Source organism: Rhineura floridana, chromosome 4 (genome assembly GCF_030035675.1).
Source record: "Rhineura floridana isolate rRhiFlo1 chromosome 4, rRhiFlo1.hap2, whole genome shotgun sequence".
Taxonomy (NCBI): Eukaryota; Metazoa; Chordata; class Lepidosauria; order Squamata; family Rhineuridae; genus Rhineura; species Rhineura floridana.
Window position 1 is genome coordinate 40,753,155 of NC_084483.1, and position 14,012 is coordinate 40,767,166.

The following is a 14,012-nucleotide window of genomic DNA, read 5'->3' on the forward strand; positions in this document are numbered from 1 at the left end:
CCTGCCATTGTGCCTCTGTCATTTAATATAGTTCATCAGAATAAGAACTTAGACTTTTGAGCTCACAGAGTTCAATGATGAGGTTAGATTCAAAGGGACAATTTTAGGACAGATCAGTGATAATGAATCTTTGAGCACCAGATGGTTATATTATTGCCATTAACACTGTAACTTTACAACATGTTGGCCTATTGTTAATTCTTCATTTCCTTTGTTTGGACCTAATTCAATGACCTCAGCTTCTTTATACCTTTAAATCATCTTCTTTAAATCTTTGTATTTCTGTATTTGAAGTACAAAGTGTGTTGACATGTTATTTCAAATAAATCTAGTGGTTATTAGGTTCACGCACCCAAAGACCAGCCGACCATATCATAGAAGACATACTTTGGAAGACAGAAACAAAATTCAAAGGAATCTTGATAGGCTGGAGCATTGGGCTGAAAACAACAGAATGGAATTTAACAAGGATAAGTGCAAAATTTTGCACCTAGGAAAAAGAAACCAAATGGACTTGGCTCAGCAATACTACATGCGAGCAGGATCGTGGAATTGTTGTTGATCAAAAGCTGAATATGAGCCAACAGTGTGATGTGGCTGCAAAAAAGGCAAATGCTATTTTAGGCTGCATTAACAAAAGGATAGCTTCCAATTCGCATGAAGTATTGGTGCCCCTCTATTCATCATTGGTTAGGCCTCATCTTGAGTACTGTGTCCAGTTCTGGACACCACACTTCAAGAAGGATGCAGACAAACTGGAACAGGTTCAAAGGAGAGCAACAAGGATGGTCAGGGGACTGGAAACAAAGCCCTATGAGGACAGACTGAAAGAAGTGGGCATGTTTAGCCTTCAGAAGTGAAGACTGAGGGAAGAGATGATAGCACTCTTTAAGTACTTGAAAGGTTGCCACATAGAGGAGAGACAGGATCTCTTCTCAATCATCCCAGAGTGCAGGACACAGAATAATGGACTCAAGTTACAGGAAGCCAGATTTCGACTGGACATCAGGAAAAACTTCCTGGCTGTTAGAGCGGTACGACAGTGGAACAAATTATCTAGGGAGATGGTGGGCTCTCCAACACTGGAGGCATTCAAGAGGCAGCTGGACAGCCACCTGTCGGACATGCTTTAAGTTGGATTCTTGCATTGAGCAGGGAGTTGGACTCGGTGGCCTTATAGGCCCCTCCCAACTCTATGATTCTAGAGCAGAGCAGAGCTAAGCCATAGAATAACTTAAAAAGTAGAACAGGAACATAGGAAGCTGCCTCATACTGAATGTCATTGGTCCATCTAGCACAATATGAAGCCTACACTGACTGGCAGCAACTTTCCCGGGTTGGAGATGCCAGGACTGAAGCTGCGTCATTCTGCATGCAAAGCAGATGCTCTTCTGCTGAGCTATGGTGTGCTCATCCCTAGTAGGTCCACTCTAAAGTCACAGAAAGAAATACCTGGTTGGTAGATTTTAGAATGTGTCTCAGTGCTTACTGTTTATTACACAGGTGTCAAAATAAGGTGATGGAAAGCTGCCATCAGATGCCTCCCAAATTACCCCCAATTGTATGGGGGACAATTAGACAGATAGGGACAGTCTAGTACAAGGTTAAGTTGATTTCAGTAGTCTTAAAACACATTATGGATTGTGTGATAGTACCCAAAGTGTGCTTTGTTCTTTAGTTTTTTCAGTCATTCTTTTTTCTCCCAAGCTAATTGCTCAGTCCTAAGACTTGCTGCAGCAGCAATTAAATCCTGAAGTTTGAAAGTAGCATTCTGCCATTGTCAGGTTTTAAAGCCTGTGAAGATGTCACATTGTCATTGCAGGCAGATACACAAGCAGGAATGCTTAAGAAATTTTCCTCTTCCAAAACAATACGTTAATAATTGTCCATTATTCTGTTTTGTTTTCTGATTTTGTACACAACTACTGTTCACTACATGTTTCACTTGATTTGTTCTTGAGTCTCTGACCTTACATTATTAATGTGCATGTGTGCAGTGATAAAACACTGCAAGAAACAAACCTGGATTGTTTGTACATATGATTGTATCAACATTGTTCTTGTGTGGTGTTTTATCAATGTGTAATAATAATAATAATAAATTTAATTTCTTCGTTGCCTATCTGGCCAATGGCCACTCTAGGGGACTTACAAAATTATTAAAATACAATTAATAAAATACAGTAATACAATAAAAACAATAGATCTACAACAACAATATTAAAACTGGGTAGGAGGCATTACAATTATATCGATTAACCCTCCCCGGATACCCCGAAGGCCTGCTGAAAAAGCCAGGTCTTTAAGGCTTTCCGAAATACATTTAGGGAAGAGGCATGCCGGAGATCTTGTGGGAGGGAGTTCCAAAGAGTGGGGGCCGCCACTGAGAATGCCCTCTCTGTTGTACCCGCCAATCTGTGTAGGATCATATATGCACGTCTGTAAAACACCACTCAGAAATATTTTTTGATATAGTCACACATTCAGTCATATCAAGTTTGCTTTTTTGTAATGTAAAGTGGAGGAGATGCAAATTAACAGAAGGAACTGAAAGCTGTTGCAAATCATAAGCTCCAATTCTTGAATTAATTTAAATTTGTGTACTTAAATTGGAATTTAGGAAGCAGATTGCAGGGTAATAAATAAGAGTAACAATAAATGGAATGGAATGATGGAAATCTCCTTACCCTTAGCTATGAATGAGCGAGGCAAAACCATGTGGTACAACCCAATCACTCTGAAACATTGCCAATGATTTTAAGACAGTTATTTTAGAGTGTATAGACTTGCAGCAAACACATAGTGTTTGTGCATGTAAATCCCACTGAATTCAGAAGAAACTAGAAATCTGGTTACAGTTCAACAGGGGATAGATTCTCTATTAATTTCAGAATTGATCAATCAATAAGATGATTTTAGAACTAGGTGGTTGATGGCCGATGTCTAGGTTTCTTACCTATAGCCCTATGTGCACTAGCTGGGGATTGTTTTTCAAAACAGTGCTGACTGCCAAGGGGATTTCTTTTTTATCTAAATGATTTGGAGAATTTTACATTTTAAGTGTTAACAATTTGCATTTCTGAACATTGCTGTGTTTATTAACTTGGTTGTCTTGTTTATGTGTGTGTGTGATTTATATTTGGGTCCAAGAGGTGGGGAGGTGGCCTGCTCCAGGCAGGGTTGCACTGTCACAGAAAAAACAGGTGTGTAACTTGAGGGTAGTCCTGGATCCAACATTGTCACTGGAGGAGGTAGTCTCTGCGGCTAGGAGTGCTGATTTTGAACTTCAGCTGCTTCACCAGCAACAACTCCTTTTGGACAGAGATGACTTGGCCACTGTACTTCATGATCTAGTAACCTCCGGATTAGACTATTGTAATGTGCTATACTTGGGACTGCCCTTGAAAATGGTACAGAAGCTTCAATTGGTGTAGAATGCTTCAGCCAGGTTTTTGGAGGGGGCAGTTATGGGCACACACATGCATCTCCTCTGAAGTAGCTGTGCTAGTTTGCCTGTTAGTTTCCAAGGTCTTCAAGTTAGTGGTTAAAGCTCTAAATGTCTTGGGCACCAAATATCTGAAAGAGCAGCTCCTTTCAGATGTGCAAGAGAGAGCAGCTCATGAGAGGGCCTTCTTGGTGATGTCCCCAAGAATGCAAAACTCCCTCCCACAGATATGCTGTCTCTTTACAGCTTTTGTCGGTTGGTGAAGATGCACCTCTTTACCCTAGCATTTGAAAACTGAAGAACTGATTTTGGTATTCTCACTGTAATGTGTTGTATGGAATACTGATTTGGGAGTTATGGGTGGGTTTTTTTGTTTTTTACTGTTTGAATTGTGCTTTGATACGCAGTAACCCACCCCAGAATCTTTTGGTGAAGGGTAGGTAAGACATACAATAAATGAATGAATGAATGAAGGCAATTGACTACAAACAATAAAATCGGACAGACAAGTTTTGGTATAAGAAGCTGTAGCTATATTTCTTATTAGATACTCTGCATTGTGCAGTTTTTACTTGAAAAATGTCAGAATAACCAAAAGTCTGAGCAATGTTTGTAATGTATTATAATGTTATTTTTATTAATATTTTACAATGTTTTGTTATGATTTAAACTATATTTGGTCACCTGATTCAGTGGTTGTAGAATTAGGGTACTGTGTATGTTAGTGTTATGAGACACTCCACTGGAATGAAAGGGTAATATGTCACTTCCTGATGGTGCAAGAGTCTAATTGCTCTCGATGACCTTATAGACCCCTTCCAACTCTACGATTCTATGATTCTGTGACAATTTGAGTTTGAGCTATGGCATTGGTCTTTCTGATACCCATATGGTACAGATTTGTACTGGAAAAGACTGAGGGTTAGGGCAGCTGTTGCGACCTCAAGACTGCACCATAAGACTTATTCACTGGCACTAAAGCTAGAGCAACACAATTTTGTATAATGGTTTCTAATTGTAATGAGTTTTTAAAGGCAAAACAAGGTTTTGCTGCTGAGAATGTTGTTGTTATGTGTCTATAGAACAGAATAGGCTTGTTGGTGATTCATGTTTCCTTTAAGCTTTGATATATAGGTAGGACTTAGCTGAATATTATCTACTTTTGAATTTCTGGCTGAAATTTTTTACTTTTGAATGTTTGTCTGACATAGAAATACTCCCCCCCCCCTCACATACACAGGGTTCTCCGTGGTGCAGAGTGGTAAGCGGCGGTAACACAGCCGAAGCTCTGCTCATGGCCGTAGTTCGATTCCAACGGAAGGAGGAAGTTGAATCTCCGGTGAAAGGGGTCGAGGTCCACTCAGCCTTCCATCCATCCATGGTCGGTAAAATGAGTACCCGGCATATGCTGGGGGGTAAAGAAAGGCTGGGGAAGGAACTGGCAATCCCACCCCATATATACGGTCTGCCTAGTAAACGTCGCAAGACGTCACCCTAAGAGTCGGAAACAACTTGCACTATAAGTGCAGGGACACCTTTACCTTTACCTTTTACCCACATACACACAAAATTAACATTCACCTTTTACTTTCTCCTTCCTGGATGAATCACATCCTTGGAAGAGGGTGCAATGCCATCAGCCCTCAAGGAGGCAATAATAAAGCCTGTCTTGAAAAAGTCCTCCTTGGATCCCCAAGAGTTGAACAACTTTCGCCCAGTCTCTAATTTACCATTCTTGGGCAAGGTGATTGAGCGAGTGGTGGCCACACAGTTACAGACACACTTGGATGAAGCAGATTATTTGGATCCATTCCAATCGGGCTTCAGGACTGGACATGGAACTGAAACAGCCTTGGTCGCCCTGGTGGATGATATGAGGAGGGCGTTGGATAGGGGAGAATGTACATTCCTTATCCTCCTGGATCTCTCAGCGGCTTTCGATACCGTCGACCACGGTATCCTTTTGTTTTTTTATATCAATAATTTTTATTCAAAGTTCCAAAAAACAAAACAGAATAAAGCAAAACAAAACAAAAAAACAAATTAATAACTAATACAATAAAATAAAATGTTGACTTCCGATTTGTTGCAGATCAGTTATAGATCTATAATATATAACAAACCTGTCTCTTAATATATTACAAAATCACTTTCCTCCAGTAGTTATCTTAATTAATCATCAAATCTCATTAACATTACTTTATTCTTTCCGCAAAAAGTCAAAGAGAGGCTTCCACTCCTTGAGAAATGTATCCATCGATTTTTCTCCAAATAAACATGTCAATTAATCCATCTCATCAAGTCTGCTAGGTCCAGTAGTTTCAATAGCCATTCTCAGTGTTAATTCCATCTTCCATCTCCATCCTTGCACCCATAATAATCTTGCTGTCATAGTCATAGTCATATAATAAAAGTCTGATAGGAATTTCTATCATCATAAATATTTCCTTGCCATCAATTCCGAATGTACCACTGAAATGTTGTTGTAAAGCTGCATCTCTGCTCCTCCTTTCCACAGAATGCACCATCACATCTCCTGAGAGTTTTTCCATTGTCACACATCTGGAATTAATTCTGTAAACTTTCTCCATTTCAAGTTCCATCAAATCCTTCCAGTCCAGGAATTTTTTTGAACCGTTGATATCTTTATCTCTAATCTCTTCACCAATTCCTTCAGGGACAGCGCTGAATTCCAAACAGTAATATTTGTCTCCAGGATCCATCACAGCCATAAAATCCAAATCTTTTTCCAAGTCCATAGTTGATATATCTATTCCAATCTCCAGGGCTTGAACCTTTCCTTTAATTTTTCTTTCATCTTCTTTTATTTGTCCAGCCATATCTTTGGTCTCATCCACCTCCCCTCTCACAGAATCCTGAATTTCCTTCAGCTCCTGTCTCATTTTGCCAAATTCACTTTTCATTTCTTGTCTGCTCTGTCTCAGCTCCTGTCTCACCAGCTTAATCTCATTCATTATTTTCTGAAACATATCTAGAGAGAGAACCCCTTCCTGTACATCCAGGGTCTCAGCCACCTTCTTGATTGTCATTCTTAACTATTCCCAAGCAAAGAACAGTTTATTTCTTTTTCCAGTCACAAAGGAGTTAATCCTCCAAGCCTGCTGACATCACCCTCTAGACAGCACAAACCGCCTTATCTCTTATGTGTCCAAAAGTGCAAAACAAATTTGGTTCACAGCATCCAAAAAATTAATGGCATAAAAAGTAAGCAGATTCGTCAAAAAAAAAAAAAGTAAACCAGAAAAAATAGTCTCAAATGTCATAAAATCAGATTTCCTCTTTAGATTAGTTTCCCCTCATCCGTTTATATCTTTAAAATGCTCAATTCCATGCCAGCTTTTTGCAATAAAAAACAAAGATAGGCTATTTCGATTTTCTTCCTCCTTAATTCCGTGTATATGAGAGAAAGTTATAACTCACCCAGGGATTCTTTGTTGCTGATCCTATAACAAATCTCTTTTACTGTAACGATAACAAAATGATAAGAGTAGATAGAAGAATGCTTGCTTGTTAGAATACGTTTTTCTTTAAAGAAAAAAAAAGTCTTGCTTAATCAGTTTGAGCTTGCTTGAAGTTCCCTGGCTCCGTCCGATGTTGCTGGAAGGTCCTTCGTTCCTAATGAATTCAAGTCCCCCAACAAACACAACGAAGCTTGTGGATAATCTCTTAGTTTCTCCCTTGCCTGGGAGAAAGTTTTAGCAGTAAAAAAAAAACCTTTTGGCTGGTTTTAAAACTGAAAAAGCTTCCTCTGAGACGAGAGCTCGCCTCAGAGGCAGGCACAAGCTAAGCAATCCTTCCTGGAAGTCGACCACGGTATCCTTTTGGATCGCCTGGGGGGAATGGGAATAGGGGGCACTGTCTTACGGTGGTTCCGTTCCTATCTCTCAGACAGGCATCAACGGGTAGCATTGGGAGATGAGGTTTCAGACCCTTGGCCTCTCAGTTGTGGAGTGCCACAGGGTTCTATCCTCTCTCCCATGCTATTTAACATCTATGTAAAGCTGCTGGGGGCCATCATCAGGAGATTTGGGCTGCGGTGTCACCAATATGCGGATGACACCCAGCTCTATCTCTCGTTTAAGTCCTCACCAGAGTTGGCTGTGGATACCATTTCCAAGTGCCTGAAGTCTGTAAGTGAATGGATGGGAGGAAATAGGCTGAAGCTGAACCCAGACAAGACCGAGGTGCTGCTCGTGGGAGACAAGAGAAGGTTAGGTGATATAGACCTGGTGTTTAATGGGGTAAGATTGCCCCTGAAGGACCAGGTCCGCAGCCTCGGGGTCATTTTAGACTCCCAGCTGTCCATGGAGGCTCAGGTGGTGGCAGTGAGCCGGGCAGCTTGGTATCATTTACATCTAATACAGAGGCTGTGTCCCTACCTTCCTGTCCATCTGCTCCCTCGAGTGGTACATGCCCTGGTCTCCTCTCGCTTAGACTACTGTAATGCGCTCTACGTTGGGTTACCCTTGAAAATGGTCTGGAAACTACAGCTGGTACAGAATGCGGCGGCACGTTTGATTAAGAACAGCCGTCGCCGTGATCATATCACTCCAGTGTTAGGAGATCTACACTGGCTACCAGTTGTTTACCGGGCCCAATTCAAGGTGTTGGTGTTAACCTTTAAAGCCCTATACGGTTTCGGCCCAGTTTATCTGAAGGAGCGCCTCCAGCATCACCAAATATGCTGCCTGACGAGATCAGCCTCACAAGACCTTCTCTCGGTCCCACCAGTTAGAACAGCTAGGCTGGTGCAGACCAGAGAGAGGGCATTTTCGATTGTGGCTCCCACCCTCTGGAATTCCTTGCCCTATGACCTTCGCCATGCCCCCTCCCTGACAAGTTTTCGTCAAGCCTTAAAGACCTGGCTATTCAGGCAGGCCTACAAGATTTCAGGGGCGGATTAGTTTTACTTGTTATAAAAGTGGGTGGTTTTAGATTAATTATAGATTGGGCTTTTGACTTATATGTTGTATTTTACTCTTTTATGTACGTCGCCTAGAGTGTCCGTTAAGTCGGCCAGATAGGCGACTCAAAAATAAAATTTTATTATTATTTTATTATTATTATTATTATTATTATAATCCTACCTAATCAGAGATAACAAAATGAACTTAATGATACCACAATATTACATAGCCAAACTGGTTTGACAGGAGGATGACATACCTGACGGAAAGCGATGGAAACCTTTATTATACAGTCACGTGGGTGACCTTACTCTGTCAGGATCATGGGCAAAATGAAGTGATATCACACAGCTATTTAGCCAAGTAGATCAACTATGTGATAAAAGTAGTTGATGGAGGTTTTTTTTTAAAAAAGCCATGTAAATGAATAGGCAAACTTTCTCAGAAATATCACTGAAAAAGAAGTATTTTAGATGCTACCAAAAATGTTATGAAAAACTGATTAGTTTTGGCTTAGCCCTATAGATTATAGGTTGGCTATTATGAACTTTACTTCCATTAATGGAAGGTGTTCACATTCACAGAATGTGGCTTTCTTGCTTTTGAACTGCAGACTAATGTGCCAGCTGAATATCTGCTGCTGAGGACTGGGTGCCTCTTGGGAATGGTGAAATAAGGTACTGGGGCTGTAGATGAAGGGGACAGTTGGTGGAAATTACATTTCCCCTCTCATGTAGAGGAATAATTTAGGAACCTATATAGCTTGAATAATTTGTATACTATTGAACCCTATGTGATTATTTTTCAAAACCAGCAATATTTTAGAATTATATCTTGGCATCTGTATCAAACAAGCACCAAAAACATGATGAATATTTTTCTTAAAACAGGTGGAGAAGAATCCATAATGGTTTTGCATTTCACATTTATGTATGTATGTATGTATGTACACTCAAATTTGAATAACTGAGCTCATTAGCTTAGCAAAGGAAAATTATTTTATGAATCTTTTGAATTTTGATTCCAGATTGGACCTAATTAAAAATAAGTGCAGTTTTAATGGAATTTAGATATAGTTTTCAAATGTTTTAATTAATATATGTTAATAATACCAAGAAGGGAAAGGAATTGGAGGGTATAAATGTTATTGCATTTAGGGATCTGTGGTTGAAATTAGTTTCACTTTCAGATGTAAATTTTTTATTTTGCTTTTTTGACATGATCCTGCTATGTCAATACATGAACAGACTGAATTGTGAAGCTGTTAATTAAATGAAAATTTGAGGACATTTCACAAGACAATTTGGAAAAGTATCAAAAAATATTCTGTCCGTTAGAGAATTCTTAACACCCTAATTATCAGTTATGTCCATAGAACAGACCTCTTATTAATATGACTGGAAAGGAAGCTTTCAATTGACACTCACTATATAATTTTTTTAAGAGATTTTTCTCTCTCTACATTACAAATACATCTTTGTTTTGCATAATATTGTGTGTTTATGGGAGTAGGAAATAGTTTAATTTCTAATGAGGGGAAACAATGTTAATGTTTTGCATTCACAAGGATTTGTATCCAAAACTTCAGTATGCTCCTTTTCTCCTAATGGAGGGACAATGAGGTTATGATCTCTTCCTGTGAAAGGCCACCTCTTTATTACACACAGATGCCACTGAGGTCAGGATTTGCTTAAGTTGTGCTCAGAACTTTCAACTGGAAGGTGATATTTGAGTGGATAGGTGGTTTTCTGGTCATCTAGCAAATCCCCAGTTATCCTACAGTATATCTTTCTTTTAGTATCTTCAGGATGGATAGCCAAATTCCTTCATTCCAAGATCAAAAAAAAATCCCACAAACACAGGACGCATTATTGCTATTGTATTTGAATTGTATTATGGCCAAGGGCCAAAATAATACACAGATGGAGCCAACTGGGTCGAACAAAGGACCACTTTATTAAACTTCAAACAAACCCCTTAAACTAAAGGGAGGGAAAACATAGGTGCAGGAACTGTCTATAAGCAGGCGGTTGCAATACAGCTATCAGGCAACCAGCCCCTGCTGGGGCAAGGGCAAACCATTCTGCTTACCCCCGCCGCCTTATAGGGTGAGCAGGGGGGCCTTCCCACATCACCACTCCCCAGGATGAGTGGTGCAGGCTTAAATAAGCCCCAATGCCCCACCTCCACACAGTCACACTGTGCACGCACTCCATGTGCACCTCGTGACTGCTGCCCTCCTCCAAAATGGCGGCCAGAGTTTCACTCCCTGGCTGCAACTACGCCCTGCCTGCCCAGGCTGCAGAGCGGGACATGTTTTAATTGTGGTCTATTGACCATAATAGTACATTGAACTGAACATTACCACTGCTTCTGAAACAGCTGCTTCCATTGCCACTTTTTTCATACCCATCCAACCTTCAGTTCTCCAGCCTTCTACAGTAGTAGCCAAACTACTGGTGTCTGTGCATGTTCCAGCATATCTCACAGTACCCAGGATTTTGCAGATTGTTTTGTGCTTCAGCAGCAGCTTCTCTTACTAAGGTCTCCTGATCCTTTCATATGAATGAGAGAATGGGTGGGGGAGCTTTCTCTTCCTCTCATGTCTGAAGCATAAAGCTTGTTCAGGATCTTTTAAACCTATGGCACTCCAGATGCTGTTGGACTCCCAACTCCCGTCAGCCTCAATCAGCATGGCCAATGGTCAGGAATGGTGGGAGTTATAACCCAGCAACATTGATCTAAAACTTGGTTTACGTGGCAGCAAATATGTTCTGGAGTTGTGTTCTTTTTTGCCCTTCATCCTTTGTCCATGGGAGAAGAGAGAGTGTCTGCTTTCACTTCAGAACAGTTGCTTTATACCAGTTGCAGGAAACCACAAGAGGGGAGAGTGCTGTTGCACTCAGGTACTAATTGCGGGCTCCCATGGACATCTGGTTGGCCACTGTGAGAATGGACTAGACGGGCCATTGGCCTGATCCAGCAGGCTCTTGTTATGTTCTTAACAAACTACAGTTACCCATTATGTATGAACTCAGGTAACGTGGGAAGTTTTCCTCTCTGTCTCATGACACTAGGACCTGGCATCATCCATTGAAGCCAATTAGTACAGAGATGCAGGGTAAGCAAAATATTTCTACAGTATGTCACATGGGAATTCACTGCCACATGATATGGTTTCAGACACCAATTTAAGTCAGCTTTAAAATGGGAATGGACAAACTCATGGGGATAAAGTTATTAGTTATGTTTACGGTAAGGAACCTGCAGATTCAGAGACAGTATGCCTATGGAGAGTAACAGTGGAAGAAGCATGTCATCTTTATTTCCTGCTTGTGGACTTCCCTGAGACACATCTTGTTGGCATCAGTGGGATACAGGCTGCTGGACTTTGCTCTGATCCAGCAGGGCTCTACTTAGGTTAACTGTAGTAGGTTTTTCCCACGCTACAGTTAGTTAAAAGAAACCAGGATCATACTGAAAGCAGCTTCCCTCCTGCCTCAAAAAACAGCTTCATGGGTGCAATTTTTGTTCAAACTGCAGCACAAGGAGGGTTAGCCTTTCTTTGTGTCCACCCACCCACCCAGGATTCCTGTTTAAAACAAAAAGAGAGATAAATTAAATGTGATTGTGTTTCATGTAGTGTAGACCTTAAGCACTTCATTTCCACATTCCCTTTCAATCCTTGTTTCATTTTTGTTGACTCTATAAACCATGCATTTTTTTCAGGTTTGGAATACAGATTGAGGAATACTATTGTCAAGAAGTGAGTCTGGATTTGAACCTAATCCAAGAGCATTTGCTGAATTTCACAGACTCTACTATTGTTGTTGTAAAATAAGTTCTATAGTATTTTTAGGGTGCTGGTGGTTTCTTGTCTATTATCCCTTATTACCCATATTACCAAGATTCACTTCAGCTTGCATGGTGGGACACACATCAGGCTCTCTCTAGCTGACCGCAGGGGACAGGCAGGATTGTGTTAGAGGAGGCAGTAATTAAGTTGTCCTGACCCTAAACCATTTGAAGTGTTAATGCCCATCCCCCACCTCCTCCCCCCAAAAAACAAAAAGGCACCTTAAATTGCACCCCCACAAAAAAATGAGCTGTTGAGAGGAATCTACCACTTCATGCATTTGTTATGGGAAACTTATGTTTTCACAAAAACAATGCCCAATTTTGTTACAGCATGTGTGTGCCTTTCCCCCAACCCACCTACTTCTGTTTGGAATGCTGAGCGGAATGGAGACATGCCAGGGCATCTATTAGTACTACCTGTGACATCACTACTAATAAGTGAGACATTTCACTATCTCACTTGTTTTGAAAACCTTTTTTCTGATACATTTTATCTTATTTTTTCTGTTACATTTTAAGGCGTTGTGGGCTAAACTGGGCATGAAGTCAGTTGTGTGAATGCAAATAATATGCATATTTTTGTTACATAAATAGCAGCCAGTGGAAGCTTCCTTTGAAATGCAAATAGCTTTGGACAGACAATCTTGGTCAAGATTGTGGCAGGGGGCACACACACACACACACACAGTCTCTAGGGCTACTCAGGCTCCCCTGTGGCTTCTATTTACATAACAAAAACATGCATATTAATAACATTCCTGCTATTAACATTCAATCTAATTTGGTATTAACAACTCCCTATTTTATCACTCTGACAAGAATGCATATATAGCCTTCTTAAATAACTACTACTACTACTACTAATTTGTAGAGGGTGTATCTGGCAAGCACCAATGATACTACAATTTCCCTTGTCATTTCATGAATGCTTTTTCTTCATTTCTCTCCTTACTTTCATAGTTTCTCCCCTAGGCTATGCACGATGTGTACTTATTCTTTAATAATTTTTAAAACAGAAAAGAAAAAAAGTGGTGAAAAGGTAATCTGCCCACAGCACAGCTATTCCCTATAAAGAAAGAAGCCTCCCTACCCCTTAATGTAGGAACAGGATATTATGCCACTAGCTCTGAATCCAAGCCTAGCACTAAAAATAAACTCCATCCCTCTTCATCCTCCCCCCCCCCCGGTCATCTGGTATGGTCCTAAGGGGAAACCCATGTGTGCAGTTATCCTAGAATTGCAGGCAAAGGCTTCTGCTTTCAGCCTCTTAATCAATATGCGCTTCTTATTAGTCAATTTGATACTGAATGCCATATTTACTTGGGCTGCTTATCTCTTTCTTTCCCTTTAGCCTTTTTTTAATGGGAAACCTGCAAATTTGATTTTAAAAAGTAAATATTTGACAATTTAGTTTTGCCTTTGTGTGTTTGTGTTTTAAAACAAAATAACTACACTTGCGTAAGTATTAGTCAAACAGTTCAGTTCCAGACTTAAAAATGAAAGGACTCAACTATATCTCTCTTATTAGAAAACCTTTACTTATTAGAAAATTATTGAGTTTCCTCAGCTTGTTGTGTCATATTTCTTTTTCTTTTTCAGTCCCTTCCCCCATGTTTCTTATACCTTTTCACCCACCAGTTTGATTGCCATGGCTGCAGCCGTGGGTGAATAATTGCCTGTCTTCACAGGAGCATGTTCTGGAGCTAAAGTCGAGTGCTTGCTTCCTGATGTATGCCTCATTTGGATTCTGCCGACAGCCTAGGGGCTGTATTATTCATGCC

General features: G+C 40.4%; 1 protein-coding gene across 1 annotated transcript in view; it reads left to right on the top strand.

The window, feature by feature from the left end:
- The window catches only part of MYT1L (myelin transcription factor 1 like), a 585,413-nt gene that overhangs the window by 383,673 nt on the left and 187,728 nt on the right, over positions 1–14,012 (top strand). The window lies entirely within an intron of this gene.